Here is a 13,242-nt window from a genome sequence, read left to right as displayed (position 1 = left end):
TATGTAAAAGAGTGAAGGAGCAATATGTCCATTGTGTGTATTGCTCTTTTAAATCAAAAGTCAAAACAAATTTTATGACTGACTGCTGATGCCACAGCTCCCTTCCTGGATAACTGCAGATGGTTATTTGCACAGCATTAAATTATATGCTAAATTTATTTCAAATTGTGGGCCTGGAGTGGCTGTCTGTCAGTTTAATAGAACATTTATACCTCTTCTTTGCCTAATCAAAAACTAATTTTGACAAAAGCTAATAACGCTGGATCAATTTAGAGTGATTCATACTTGCAGGTAAATACAATATTCAGGCAGTTCATTTATAAGATAGAAAAAGCTGACCAAACTATACCTTCAGAATATTTTATGGCAATGAGGAACTTTGAATAGCACAAATAACAAAAAGTTTCAGATGCTGGAAAGCTGAAAAAAAATTTGAACACACTGGAATACTGAGCAGGTGTGGTTTAACGTGTGGTGAGAGAACTTAGGGTTAATGTTTCAGGTCAACAACTTCCATCAGTACAATTAAGATGAAAGATCATTAGCCTTTAGACATTAACCCCATTTTTCTCTCTTCACAGGTGCGCCCTAACTTGTTCAATGTCTCTCGTGTTTACAGTGTTTAATTCAGATAGAAATGATGGCAGGAAGGTTGTTTGGGGGCGGCACGGTAGCACAATGGTTAGCACTATTGCTTCACAGTGCCAGGGTCCCAGGTTCAATTCCCGGCTTGGGTCACTGTATTTGCGGAGTCTGCACTTTCTCCCCGTATCTGCGTGGGTTTCCTCAGGTGCTCCGGTTTCCTCCCGCAATCCGAAACTGTGCAGGTTAGTTGGATTGAACATTCTAAATTGCCCTTAGTGTCCAAAATGGTTAGGTGGGGTTATTAGGTTATGGGGGTGGGCTTAAGTAGGATGCTCTGTCCAAGGGCTGGTGCAGACTCGATGGGCCGAATGGCCTCCTTCTGCACTGTAAATTCTATGAAATTTCCAAGTTTTTCATTGGACTACTTTTGTTTTTTGTTGTTCAAAGGTAGCTGAACTGGAAGAGGTACAGTAACGTGCCACTTTTCCAATTTTAAGAGCATCCTCTGTGCTACATTGTTGTCTCAAACATGAATTTTCTGCTGCGGGTAGTAACCGAACTGTGTCTACTTCGACTGTGTGATAGCTTGCCGAAGCACTTCTCTGGCAGCAGCTTTTTAAGAGAAATAATCTGCATTCTACTCTTTTCAATCCAAACGGAAAATGTTTTCACCATCTTCATCAGTTTTGTGTTTGCAATCTCTAAATGAAATATAGATGTCCTCCTCTTAGGAACAATATTACATGCAATAGTTAAAGACAGACTAAAAAGTAACGTGTATCCTGATTTACATAAGAGAGAAGTGTCGGACCTTCATTGATAAAATATGTTTTTGCTCAACCCAGTTTTGGGGGGTGGGGAGGCAATCTTGTCTTTGATTGAGAGAGGAAATTTGTCAAGTCACCTATTCTTATCTGGAACCAAGGAAATAGCATAGATATCCAGCATATTTTAAGGTATAAATAAAGTGCAGATCTCATTAAATCATAATAATGTTTACATTTTTCTACTTTATGTATGATGCAAAAATACAATGCGAGCCTGTTAAACAGGAATAACTTGCATCTCACAGCACACCCTCAATCTTACTACTTCATTGTTCTGTACATTAGTATTTGTGCTGAATTAATATTACATCAAATTCATAGAATTTACAGTGGCGCAAGGCCATTTGGTCTAACTGCTTTATCCTGATATTTACTCTTGACACAAGTCTCCTCCCGGTCTAAGGGCTGAATTGTTATCCCAAAGGCTTGGTCTGTTCGACCCTGGGGAAAGTGCCAGCAAAGATGGATTTTTGATTTGATTTGATTCATTGTCACATGTACTGAAGTACAGTGAAAAGTATTTTTCTGCGGCCGAGGGGACGTACACAGCAGTACATAGTAGACAAAAAAAATAATCAACAGAGAACATTGACAAATGGTACATCGACAAACTGTGATTGGTTACAGTGCAGAACAAGGGGCCAAACAAAGCAAATACATGAGTAAGAGCAGCATAGGGCATCGTGAATAGTGTTCTTACAGGAAACAGATCAGTCTGAGGGGGAGTCGTTGAGGAGTCCTGTAGCTGTGACGAAGAAGCTGTTCCTATGTCTGGATGTGCGAGTCTTCAGACTTCTGTACCTTCTGTCTGATGAAAGGGTCTGGAAGAAGGCAATGCCTGGATAGGAGGGGTCTCTGATAATGCTGTCTGCCTTCCTGAGGCAGCGGGAGGCGTATACAGAATCAATATGTGGTGGCAAGCTTGTGTGTTGCGGAGGGGCGGAATTCTTCATCCAGCGACGCTGGAATCGCAATCGGGCAGAGAATTGCACATCAGCCAAAAATTGAGGTCGGCCCTGGGCGGCTAAAGGAACATCGTGCTCCGATGCCTAGCTAACGACGTGAATGCGTTCCACAACGTGCACTGGCTTGGGCATGCAAATTGTACAGTAACGGTGGTTAGCATAGCATTAATGGGCCTGACCTGATATCCCCCAGCCTCCCGTGAAGCTCCGCCTCTGCCAGGTGGAAGTGACGATGGCATGGTTCAAGGGTGGTATTCAAAATCCGGAAATAGATGCCATGGCCGATGAGGGAGAGAGAGGAGATGAGCCAAGTTAGCAAAGGCTCAACAGTGAGTTGCCAGATGTGCCGCTGGCTGAGGGGAATCTCCCAGGTCCAGGGGGAGTGGTGGGGCATGACCCGAAGATGGGCTGTGGGGTTGGGATGTCCTCCCAGGACCTGTGTCTGGGCACAGACCACCATTGCCACAGACTGCAAGGCATCCATCTGGTTACGCACCCTACTGACTACTGCTCATTGCGTTCTGTAAATTTGCAGAGTGCCACATGCAGTATGGGTGGCCCACCAGGTGTTAGCAACCCTAGTGCACCCATCCAAGGCATTGCCCAACTGCAGGGAGTATGCCTCAACCGGTGGATGCATGTACCGTGGGTGTTGGGACCCTCCCTGTCACACTTCCCCTCGGCAGGGTAGACATCCCGTTAATGACACCCTCAGCTAGCACACCCCACAGGACCACCCGTTGTCACCAACCCCGACCTGCCACTGCTCCCAGGGCCCCCATCCATCCTGCCCCTAGAGATGTAGACACAATCGGTGCACTGTACAAAGGACCCACAGCACACCTGTGCTATGGTCCCAAGACGTGTCTCCCCCCACCTCTCCGAGTCCCACGTAGACTCTGCCCACATGCATGCCAGCAAGCATGGCGCCGGCCGGTGGAGAACTGCACCAACCCCCTCCACAACCTGGTGCCACTCTGCTGGCAGGGTGTCACACGGCCCACCCAAGGGGGGCTCCTCAGAGGGGGCGCACGACAGGGGCCATCAGAGAGTACTGCTGGTAGCGCCAGCCATCAATACTCCTGACAGCCGGGACGGGTGACGGGGTCAGAGGCCCCCTGGTGGAGCTAGATGGGCACGGGAGTACTCACCATGCTAACATATCTGCCCTTTGCTCCCTGCAGAGAATGGAGTTTGGTATTGAGCCAAGAGTGCTTGGCATCTGCCTAGCTGTGTTGCTCGTTGTGTTCTCTCTTTAATTGGCTCTGTTTAAGGCGGTTAATATGGTCGCCTTCCTTAATTCTAATTACATTTGCTCAAGAGTCGCTAGGTATCTTTCGATACCGCCACAAGGTTCAAAACCGAATACTGATCAAAGACTCGATACACCAGTTAGTAAGTTCAAAATCAATGCTCATTTATTTACACACACAGTCAATTATACTCATGCACAAACTCTACCAACTAAACTATCACTACTACTAAAGCCTATACTTAGCTTCGGGCGCCCACTCAGTCAGAGGAACAATGGACGTTGTCCGGTTCTGAAGCTGCTGGGGTCGAGCTGGTATGGAATAGTAGCTAGGAGCGTCTATCTCGTAGCGTGCGTTGACTTTGGACTTACTTGTTCTGGTGCAGCTGCTAGGCAGGCCTCTTGTCGCTGAGAACCAAGGCCAAGAAGAACGATTCTCTCTTGGGGGCTTTTTATACCCAAAGGGGGCTTTGCGTGCTTTTGGGCGGTCCTTGAACTTGGTCCCAATTAATTGGACCGTATCCTGATCATTGGTATCGATTTCCTCCAATAAAGGGGTGGCTGCCCTGATTGCTGGGCGGGCCCCAGGTGGCCGTTGGCCTGCTTTGTTCTAGTCTCCTCTGGTGCCAGGGTGTCTGCTTTAGTGTCATTTACCTAAATGTTTCTCTTTTGTCCCCGGAGATGGCTCATTATTATGGTAATGGCTTTGCAGTATCGGTCTTGTCTGGGAGCTACAACTCCAATCAACAGACAAACCTTGCACCTGCTTGCTTTCTCAGCATTGTCGATTTTTCCCTTCATTCTTTGCAAAGTGTCCATTTTCTAATCGGGATGTGGCCACCCGAGGTGGCTACAACCGCCGCAGCCCTCGCTGCATGAGCAGGAGCCTGCCCCAGAGGAACAGGAGCCAGTCGATAATGATGGAGAGCCAGCCACTCAACAGGTCGAGGAGATGGTGGGACAGAGACGTTGCATCAGGCCTCGTGTGTATTGATGCTGCCTGTCTTCCGAGGATCTGCCAGACCGAGCATGATGACTGTGGCTGAATAGAGAGTCCGTGAGACATCTGTGCCTGCTCATGTGGGGGTATGGGGGAGGACATCAAGGTGATGGTCACCCTGAACTTCTCTTAAACAAGGTCCTTACAGCCACCAAGTGGGGACTGTCTGGCATCTCACAAACCTCCATGCACAAGTGCATCCATGTCGTTATGGCGGCCTTGTATGCTTGGGCGGCACAATGCATCCACCTGTATATGGACAATGCCCACCAGGCTGCCCGAACAGCGGGATTCACTGCCATCTTCGGGATACCCAAGGGGGTGATTAATAGGACGTCGGACCCACCTAGACCACTGCCACATGAGGGACCGACAGGGATTTCACTCCTTCATTGTGCAGTTGGTGTGTGACTAGAGGCTGCACATCAGAGAACCGCTACAACAATGCCGATGCTGTGATCGTGATCGAGTGGTGCATCAGCAAACTCACGATACGTTCAGTTTACTGGACCATTCTGGAAGGACCCTCCAGTACAGCCCTAGGAGGGTCTCCCACATCGTTGTGGCCTGCTGCGTCCTCCACAACATCAGACAGCAGAGCGGCGACATGCTGGAGGACGAGAATGGAAACCAGGCCTCGTCCGAAGAGGAGGATGCAGAGAAGGGCCAGGACATGGGCGGTTGGCCGACTAGGGGGCCTGTCCACTGGTAGCTCGAACGTCCCGTCCCACCCCTGCACACCAACTGCTCACACCTGCACCCTCTTGCATGCTTCCCACCTGCTTCACTACAAGGTGCTGGCCCTGGGTTGGCAGTGTCAGTTGGTCTGGTCCATGGGATGGTGGATGATGATGACTCGCTCTGCGATGAGCTCTGGTGCTCCGTATCATTGGACGAAGTCTAACCCCTGTCCTCGGTTGCACTTTCCACCGTCCGCCCATTTTATGGGTACCGGCCCTTCCATCTCATGGTCCCCGTGAGGTGGTGGGGGCCGGGACTAGTCCGGGATTTGCGGCTGTGCAGGGTTGGGTACCGGGTGGTGTGCGTGTTGGGTCACTCAGGTGGTAGGCCCTCCCACATGCGCCCCCACATATCTGGCCCCGACCCCTGCCACCTTCGAGGATGACTCAGGGGATAATTTCCGACTGCTCAGGGAGCCGTGGCCCATGTCCACCTCCAAAATCTGCGCCCCACACCACCATCCACCCCACACTGCACTCCCTCTGCTCTCAGCCTACTCCATCCCTCAAACCCTTCAGACAGAGGACCGAGACAGTTCAGGACTGAACCACTGCAGTCATCTGTAGTAGATATATCTGCAATGTTATGTGGAAGGGAGTTCCAGGTTTTTAAACCCAGTGACAGTGAAGGAATGGCAATAGAGATTGAAGTTAGGATGTTGTGTGGCTTGGAGGGGAACCCGCAGGTGATGATGTTCTTCTGTGACTGCTGCACCTGTCCTTCCAAGTGGTGGAGTTTGCAGGTTGGGAAGGTACTGTCGAAGGAGGCTTGGCATCTACTTCAATGCATCTTACATATAGTACACCTGCTGCCACTCTGCGCAAGTGATAGAAGGAGTGAATGTATATTAAAGTGGGATGCTTTATCTTGGATGGTACTGGACAGAAACCTACTGGACCAGCTATAAAAATACAGTGGCAACAAGAATAAGGCAGAACCTGACTTGACTGAAGAAGAATCATACGGACCCGAAACGTTTAACTCTTTCTCTCTCCAGAGATGCTGCCAGATACACTGAGATTTTCCAGCATGTCCTGTTTTTATTTTAGTTTAAAATGACTTGCTTTTAACAAATCTGTGCTGATATTTTTTAGTTCATCCACATTTGTCCACATGACTGTTAATTGTGTCCTGGACTATCATTTTTAAAAGCTTTCCCATCACTGAGGCTTCTAGTTGTTGCCATTTCTGAACAAGGGTGTAAAATGTGCAATTCTCCACTCCTCTTTCTCTCTTCCCTTCCACCTTCTTATGATGCATCCCATCTGATCCTGGTGACTTGTCAATTCACCAACTACAGTCAGGCTTTCTAACTTATATGTTTACCCCATGACGTATTTCAACAACTTATGAACTGAATGTAAATCCTACCAGTGCCCAGAGCATTATCCTGGTCTCTGCATTACTAGTCCAGTGACATTACCACAAGACCACCATCTCCCCCATGTACCATGTCAAACCCTCTAAGAATCTTGGGCGGAATTCTCCTACCCCCGAGAGGTCGGAGAATCGCCGTGGCCGGAATTGTCTGCCACCCGGGAATCAGCGGGGGCGGGAATCACGCCGCGCTGGACGGCGGGCCCCCCGCGGCGATTCTCCAGCCCGCGATGTGCCGAAGTCCCGCCGCTGTCAGACATCTCCCGCCGACGTGGCTTAAACCACCTCTGGCGCCGGCGGGAGCAGGCGGCGCGAACGGGCTCCGGGGTGCTGGGGGGGGTGCGGGGCAATCTGACCCCGGGGGGTGCCCCCACCGTGGCCTGGCCCGTGATCGGGGCCCACCGATCGGCGGGCGGGCCTGTGCCGTGGGGGCACTCTTTTTCTTCCGCCGCCGCCACGGCCTCCACCATGGCAATGGCGGAAGAGATCCCCTTCACCGCGCATGCGCCGGGGTGACGTCAGCGGCCGCTGACGCTCCGGCGCATGCCCGGACTTCCCGCCCCGCCGGGTAGGGGAGAATCCCAGCCCTTGTATGTTTCAATAAAATCGCTTCTCATTCCACTAAACTCCAGTCAGTATAGGCCCAATTGTTCAATGTTTCCTCATAAGACAGACTTCCCAACCCCAGAATCAGGCGAGTGAACCTTCTCTGAACTTCCTCCAGTGCAAGTATGCCCTTCCTTAAGTAAAGTGATCAAAATAATACACAGTACCCCCAGTGCAATCTCATCAATGCCCTCCACTAGGGCAGCACGGTGGCGCGGTGGGTTAGCCCTGCTGCCTCACTAAGGTCCCTGCTGAAGCCCCAGGTTCGATTCCGGCTCTGGGTCACTGTCTGTGTGGAGTTTGCACATTCTCCACGTGTTTGCATGGGTTTCGCCCCCACAACCCAAAGATGTGCAGGCTAGGTGGATTGGCCACGCTAAATTGCCCCTTAATTGGCAAAAATGAATTGAGTACTCTAAATTTATTTTTAAAATCTCCACAGTTGCAGCAAGACTTCCCTATTTAAATACTCCATTCCTCTTGCAATAAAGGCCAATATTATGTTTGCCTTATTAATTACTTGCTCCACCTGCATGCTGACTTTTTATGATTCAGACACAAGGACACCAATTACAACATTCTGTAATTTCTCTCTATTTAAATAATAATCTGTTGTTTCTATTCTTCTTGCCAAGTGGAACACTTGACAAAGAACAAAGCAAATAACAGCACAGGAACAGGCTCTTCGGCACTTCATGCCTGCAACGACCATGCTGCATGTCTAAACTAAAATCCCCTACCCTTCCGGGAACCATATCCCTCTATTCCCATCCTATTCATGTATTTGCCAAGATGTCCCTTAAAAGTCACTATCGTATCAGCTTCCACCACCTCCTCCAGCAGCGAGTTCCAGGCTCCCACCACCCCGGTTTAAAAAAACTTACCCCATATTTTTCTTTTAAACATTGCCCCTTGACACTTAACATTTTCCCACGTTGTACTCCATCTGCCAGTTTTTTTGCCCAATTATTTAAAGTATCTAAATCCTTTTGCAGACTCTTTGTATCCTCCTCACAATTTGTTTTTCTACCTATTCTCAGAAAAGGGACCCTTGTCTGGAAGCGAGAGAGCAGTCCAGACCGGGACATTGGGAAGCATTATATTTTTGATGTTTTTTTTATAAATTTAGCGTGGCTAATTCACCTACCCTGCACATCTTTTTTGGGTTGTGGGGGTGAGACCCATGCAGACACGGGGAGAATGCGCAAACTCCACATGGACAATGACCCGGGGCCGGGATCAAACCCAGGTCTTCGCCGCCGTGAAGCTGCAGTGCTAACCACTGTGCCACCATGTTGCCCAGTGGGGAGCATTATGGCTTTAATACTTACCTTGTAGCTCCAGGTGTCCATTCCCCAAAGGAGAACAGCTGCAATTAGCTGCATTCGATCCATTAACTGCAAGCCATTCATAGCTTTCCAGTAGTGATCTGTGATTAACAGCTTCTACAAACCATCTGCAGCTTTGATCCATTCATATCCCTTCATGGTTCAATTGCCTAAGTGGTGAAACCCCAATGTTTGTAAATATTGACCACATCAAAGAGATGCAAATGCCTTCCAAGCACTAAGTGCATTCCAGTAACTCAAGCGTGTGATTTCACTGCACTTAACTCTCTTTCCATTAGTTTTCCTGTTACCTTTTCTCTAGTGATAGTGATTGTTTTAAGTTTTTCCATATGTTGATTTTCCTCTATTCTTAGAATGCTTTTTGTGTCTTTTACTGTGAAGATGGATACATGATAAGTGTTCAACGATTCTGCAATTTTCTTATTTTGCATAATGTACTCCACTCTCACGCTCTTAAGGGACCAATGTTCATTTGAGCTACTCTTTTCCATTATGTATATGTGTAGGAACTTGACTGTTTTATATCTTCTTGTTCATTTTCTCTCATTCTCCAATTTCTCCCTTCTTTTAATCATCCTTTATTGGTTTCTAAAACTTTCTCAATATTTTGGCGCACCAATAACCTTCACACCATTGTATACCATTTATTTAAATTCGATACCACCCATAATTTCCTGCAGGGATGAGAGTATCATGGATTGCTGCAAAGATGCGATGTTCAGGAATGGAAAACCATTAATACTGTTCCTATTGGTCACTATCTTTTGGAAGTGCATGTGGTCGGCTATGACCTTACTGCTACCCTGCAATTCTATACTTAGTTGATGTTCACTCTCTGTGCTAAGTCATGAAGAATAACCACTTGTTTGAGGGATGAAGACCAACATGGGCCCATGCACTATCTTCCATCAGGGAATTAATATCTTTTGGAAAAAAGAAGGGAAGCAAAGAAATTGACTGTATTTTTTCTACTTGATGCCTTTAAATTAAATTCACTATCAGAAAATGCTGGAGGTTTCTGCCTGAAAAGTTCCTTTAGACGCCCTCTCTTTTCATCAATACATTAGTTTCCGCTAAAAAGCCAGTAGGACAATTCATGAAACATATCACCTCCATGAGGTTTTGAGCACAATTGTTAGGATGCCAGTCTTGAGAAAATTCTCCAAAGTTGAAATAACCTTAAAAAATGACATGGTGGCAATTTTGGAAAGATAGAATCATAGAAAGTGTATTTATTTATTTATTTTTTTAAATGTATTTCCAATTAAGGGGCACTTTAGTGTGGCCAATCCACCTACCCAGCACCATGAGGCAGCAGTGCTAACCACTTCGCCACCGTGCCGCCCTGCATCATAGCAATTTATGGCACAGAAGGAAGTCACTCAGCCTACCAGGCCCTTGTTGTGGGAATAAGAGCTATCAAGTCTGATCCCATTTTCCAGCTCTTGGTCCATAGACTTGTAGGTTACGGCACTTCAAATATATGTTTCAGAAATAAGGAAAGCAATGATTTGTTGACATAAAAACATCTTAGCAGCTTTAATGAACTCCTACTTAGAGTATCCCTACTTTGAGAGGGCATCAACTTATGGCAAGGAGAAAAATCAAAGTGAATTCTCAAATGAAAGGGAAGGGTCAGAAATTAAAATTATAGGAATTGAAAGGACAAGTAGAATACAAGCAAATAATTGTTAGAAGAGACCTGGTAGGGCAGGGAGATGGAAAACAAAGAAAGATAACAATAAGGAAACTTTGAGGTATCCAATTTGAAAGAGGTACAGGTAGTAATCAGTACCAAATATATAGTGCATAATCTGAGATCAGTATCTTTCCTGCATATAAGTGAGAACATAGAATGAAAACAATTCCATTGCTATTTTTTGATGTGCTCATGTTAATGTATACTTGGATGCAAGTAAATTGTACAGGCAAAGGTGTTCAAGCATCAAAATAAATGCGCCTCCTACATTTTTTTATGAACTGCACATAGAAATATTTACTCAGACCTCGGTATATTTTACTGCATAATAATAAGGGCAACTTCTAAGAACAGAAAATATTACAACATGCGATTGATCTGGGCTGCAGCATTCCCATCAACTTGGAACTGTTGTTCATCTCTAAATCACATTGCTGTTAATTTGTCAAAGGTGAATAACATGCACCTTGTGGATGAAAGGAGAATATGGCATCTCAATTTTGATGAGGTTCTTATCTGCCCACAGCAGCTTCCTTAAACCTACAGCATGATACAGTGGCTCTTATGATCTTTGCCCTAACTGATAAAGTGTAGGACTCAGTGCTGGCAGTTGGCACTAAAAATAAACGTAACCTTTGCTTCATTGTGTCAGGAGGTTGACAGTAAGTACTTGTCAAATGAAAGGTGTTCACTGCAACTTTATTACTAGGTGTTCGATGAAATATTTTAGAAGTAAGATAAAAATGTATTCAAGATCAACCTGTGCCCTAATGCAGTTTAACAGCAAAAGTAGATTAATAGCAGATACGATACTTATCAGTTTTGTGCACTGTAACCCAAGATGACAGTATTAGATTGAGTTAGCTGTTATTTGAACAAAATGTTGAGATATAAGAACTGACAGAAGTTGATATAAAATGGAAAAATTCAATTATCTTTCGTCTGTTAGCAAATAAGATTCTGGACATCAACATTATTCCCTATCAATGCTTTCTTAAACCTGTCTTACTTTTTATATAATATAAGTTCAGATGTTTTCATTAGTATGATACGATACCCGTATTTCGGAAATCTGTTAATCTTGTTTCAGTACAAAAATGGCCAGCAGACATTGAGAATTATAAGAAACAATAAAGAACTTCAAAATAGCACTTGCAATATAAGTAACTGCGGTGATTCTTTTTCTGCCCTTCAAAAAGGGAGACGGTGAGAAAAAGAGAGAGAATGAGAAACAAAAAGGTAGAGAGAGAAGGGAGATGACAAGAAAAACTGTCTGCGCCTGTTACACAAAACCTTACTTCCTGTTGGTCAGTCATGCTGCAGCACTGACAGCTTATGTAGGAAAGCTAATGGCGAAGGGCATCCATCCTAACCCAGAATGTGGAAAAACATGAAATCAGGAAGTTGACACAATTTGGATGTACAAACAATGCTTGTTGGCGGAACCCAAACTGAGCATCCATGAGCAGGTTATAGGTTACTGCTGAGTAAGTGCTGCTTGATAGCACTGTTGATGACTCCTTCCATCACTTTGTTGATTTCGGTGAATTGGACATTCTGAATTCTCCCTCTGTGTATCCGCACAGGTGCCTGAATATGGCAACTAGGGGCTTTTCACAGTAACTTAATTGCAGCATTAATGTAAGCCTACTTGTGACAAAAAAGATTATTAATATTAATGATGGAGAGTAGACTGATAGGGTGGTAATTAGCTGGGTTGGATGTGTCCTGTTTCTTGTATACAGGACACACCTGGGCAATTTTCCACATTGCCAGGTAGATGCCAGTGTTGTTGCTGTACCGGAACAGCTTGGCTAGGGGTGCGGCAAGTTCTGGAGCACAAGTCTTCAGTACTATTGCCGGGATATTGTCAGGGTCCATAGCCTTTGCAGTATCCAGTGCCTTCAACCATTTCTTGATATCAAGTGGAGTGAGTCATATTGGCCAAAGACTGACATCTGTGATGCTGGAGACCTCTGGAGGAGACCAAGATGGATCATCCACTCAGCACTTCTGGCAGAAGATTGTTTCAAATACCTCAGCCTTGTCTTTTGCACAGATTTGCTGGTCTCCTCCATCATTGAGAGTGGGGATATTTGTGGAGCCTTCTCCTCCAGTGTGTTGTTCAATAGTCCACCACCATTCACGAATGGATGTGGCAGGACTACAGAGCTTAGATCTGATGCGTTTGTTCTGGAATCGCTTAGCTCTGTCTTTTGTCCTTAGGACAAAGGACTAGGGAATAAGGCAGCATTTATTACTAATCATTAATTGGCACAACTGCAGTCAAAAGTCAAATAAACGCTGTGTGATTGAAGTCATTTGTGGCCAGACCAACGATAAGTAGACGGTTCCCATCTGTAAAGAACTTAATAATAATAATATTTGCTTATTGTCATGAGTAGGCTTCAATGAAGTTACTGTGAAAAGCCCCTAGTCGTCACATTCCGGCGCCTGTTCGGGGAGGCCGGTACGGGAATTGAACCCGCGCTGCTGGCCTTGTTCTGCTTTACAAGCCAGCCTTTTAGTCCACTCTGCTAAACCAGCTACTGAGTTAGTCAGTGGGTTTTAATAACACTTGGCAACTTTAATGGTTATCTTTGTCTTTCTCTCATGCTGGCCCAAAAATTAACAAATTATTAAATTAAATTTCACAACTTGCCTTGATGTGATTTGAACTCATGACCGATGTTTTACTAGAACTGCGCCATTATTAATGTACTGCATGCTGTGAGTGTGTCGACTCTCATGCAGTTAATCCAGTGCATTCAAGAGAATTAGATTTGTGGTAAATAACTGCACCTGTTCTTTTTTGGAAGGTTTGGTATATAAAATTTACGG

The 13,242-nt window shown here is 45.7% G+C and overlaps 1 protein-coding gene across 8 annotated transcripts in view; it reads left to right on the top strand.

Annotated features, from left to right (window-relative positions):
* The window catches only part of nbeaa (neurobeachin a), a 1,044,979-nt gene that overhangs the window by 555,695 nt on the left and 476,042 nt on the right, over positions 1 to 13,242 (top strand). The window lies entirely within an intron of this gene.

The sequence above is a fragment of the Scyliorhinus canicula genome, chromosome 14 (assembly GCF_902713615.1).
Source record: "Scyliorhinus canicula chromosome 14, sScyCan1.1, whole genome shotgun sequence".
Taxonomy (NCBI): domain Eukaryota; kingdom Metazoa; phylum Chordata; class Chondrichthyes; order Carcharhiniformes; family Scyliorhinidae; genus Scyliorhinus; species Scyliorhinus canicula.
The sequence above is the reverse complement of the archived record's forward strand: the minus strand, read 5'-3'. Positions and strand labels throughout refer to the sequence as shown.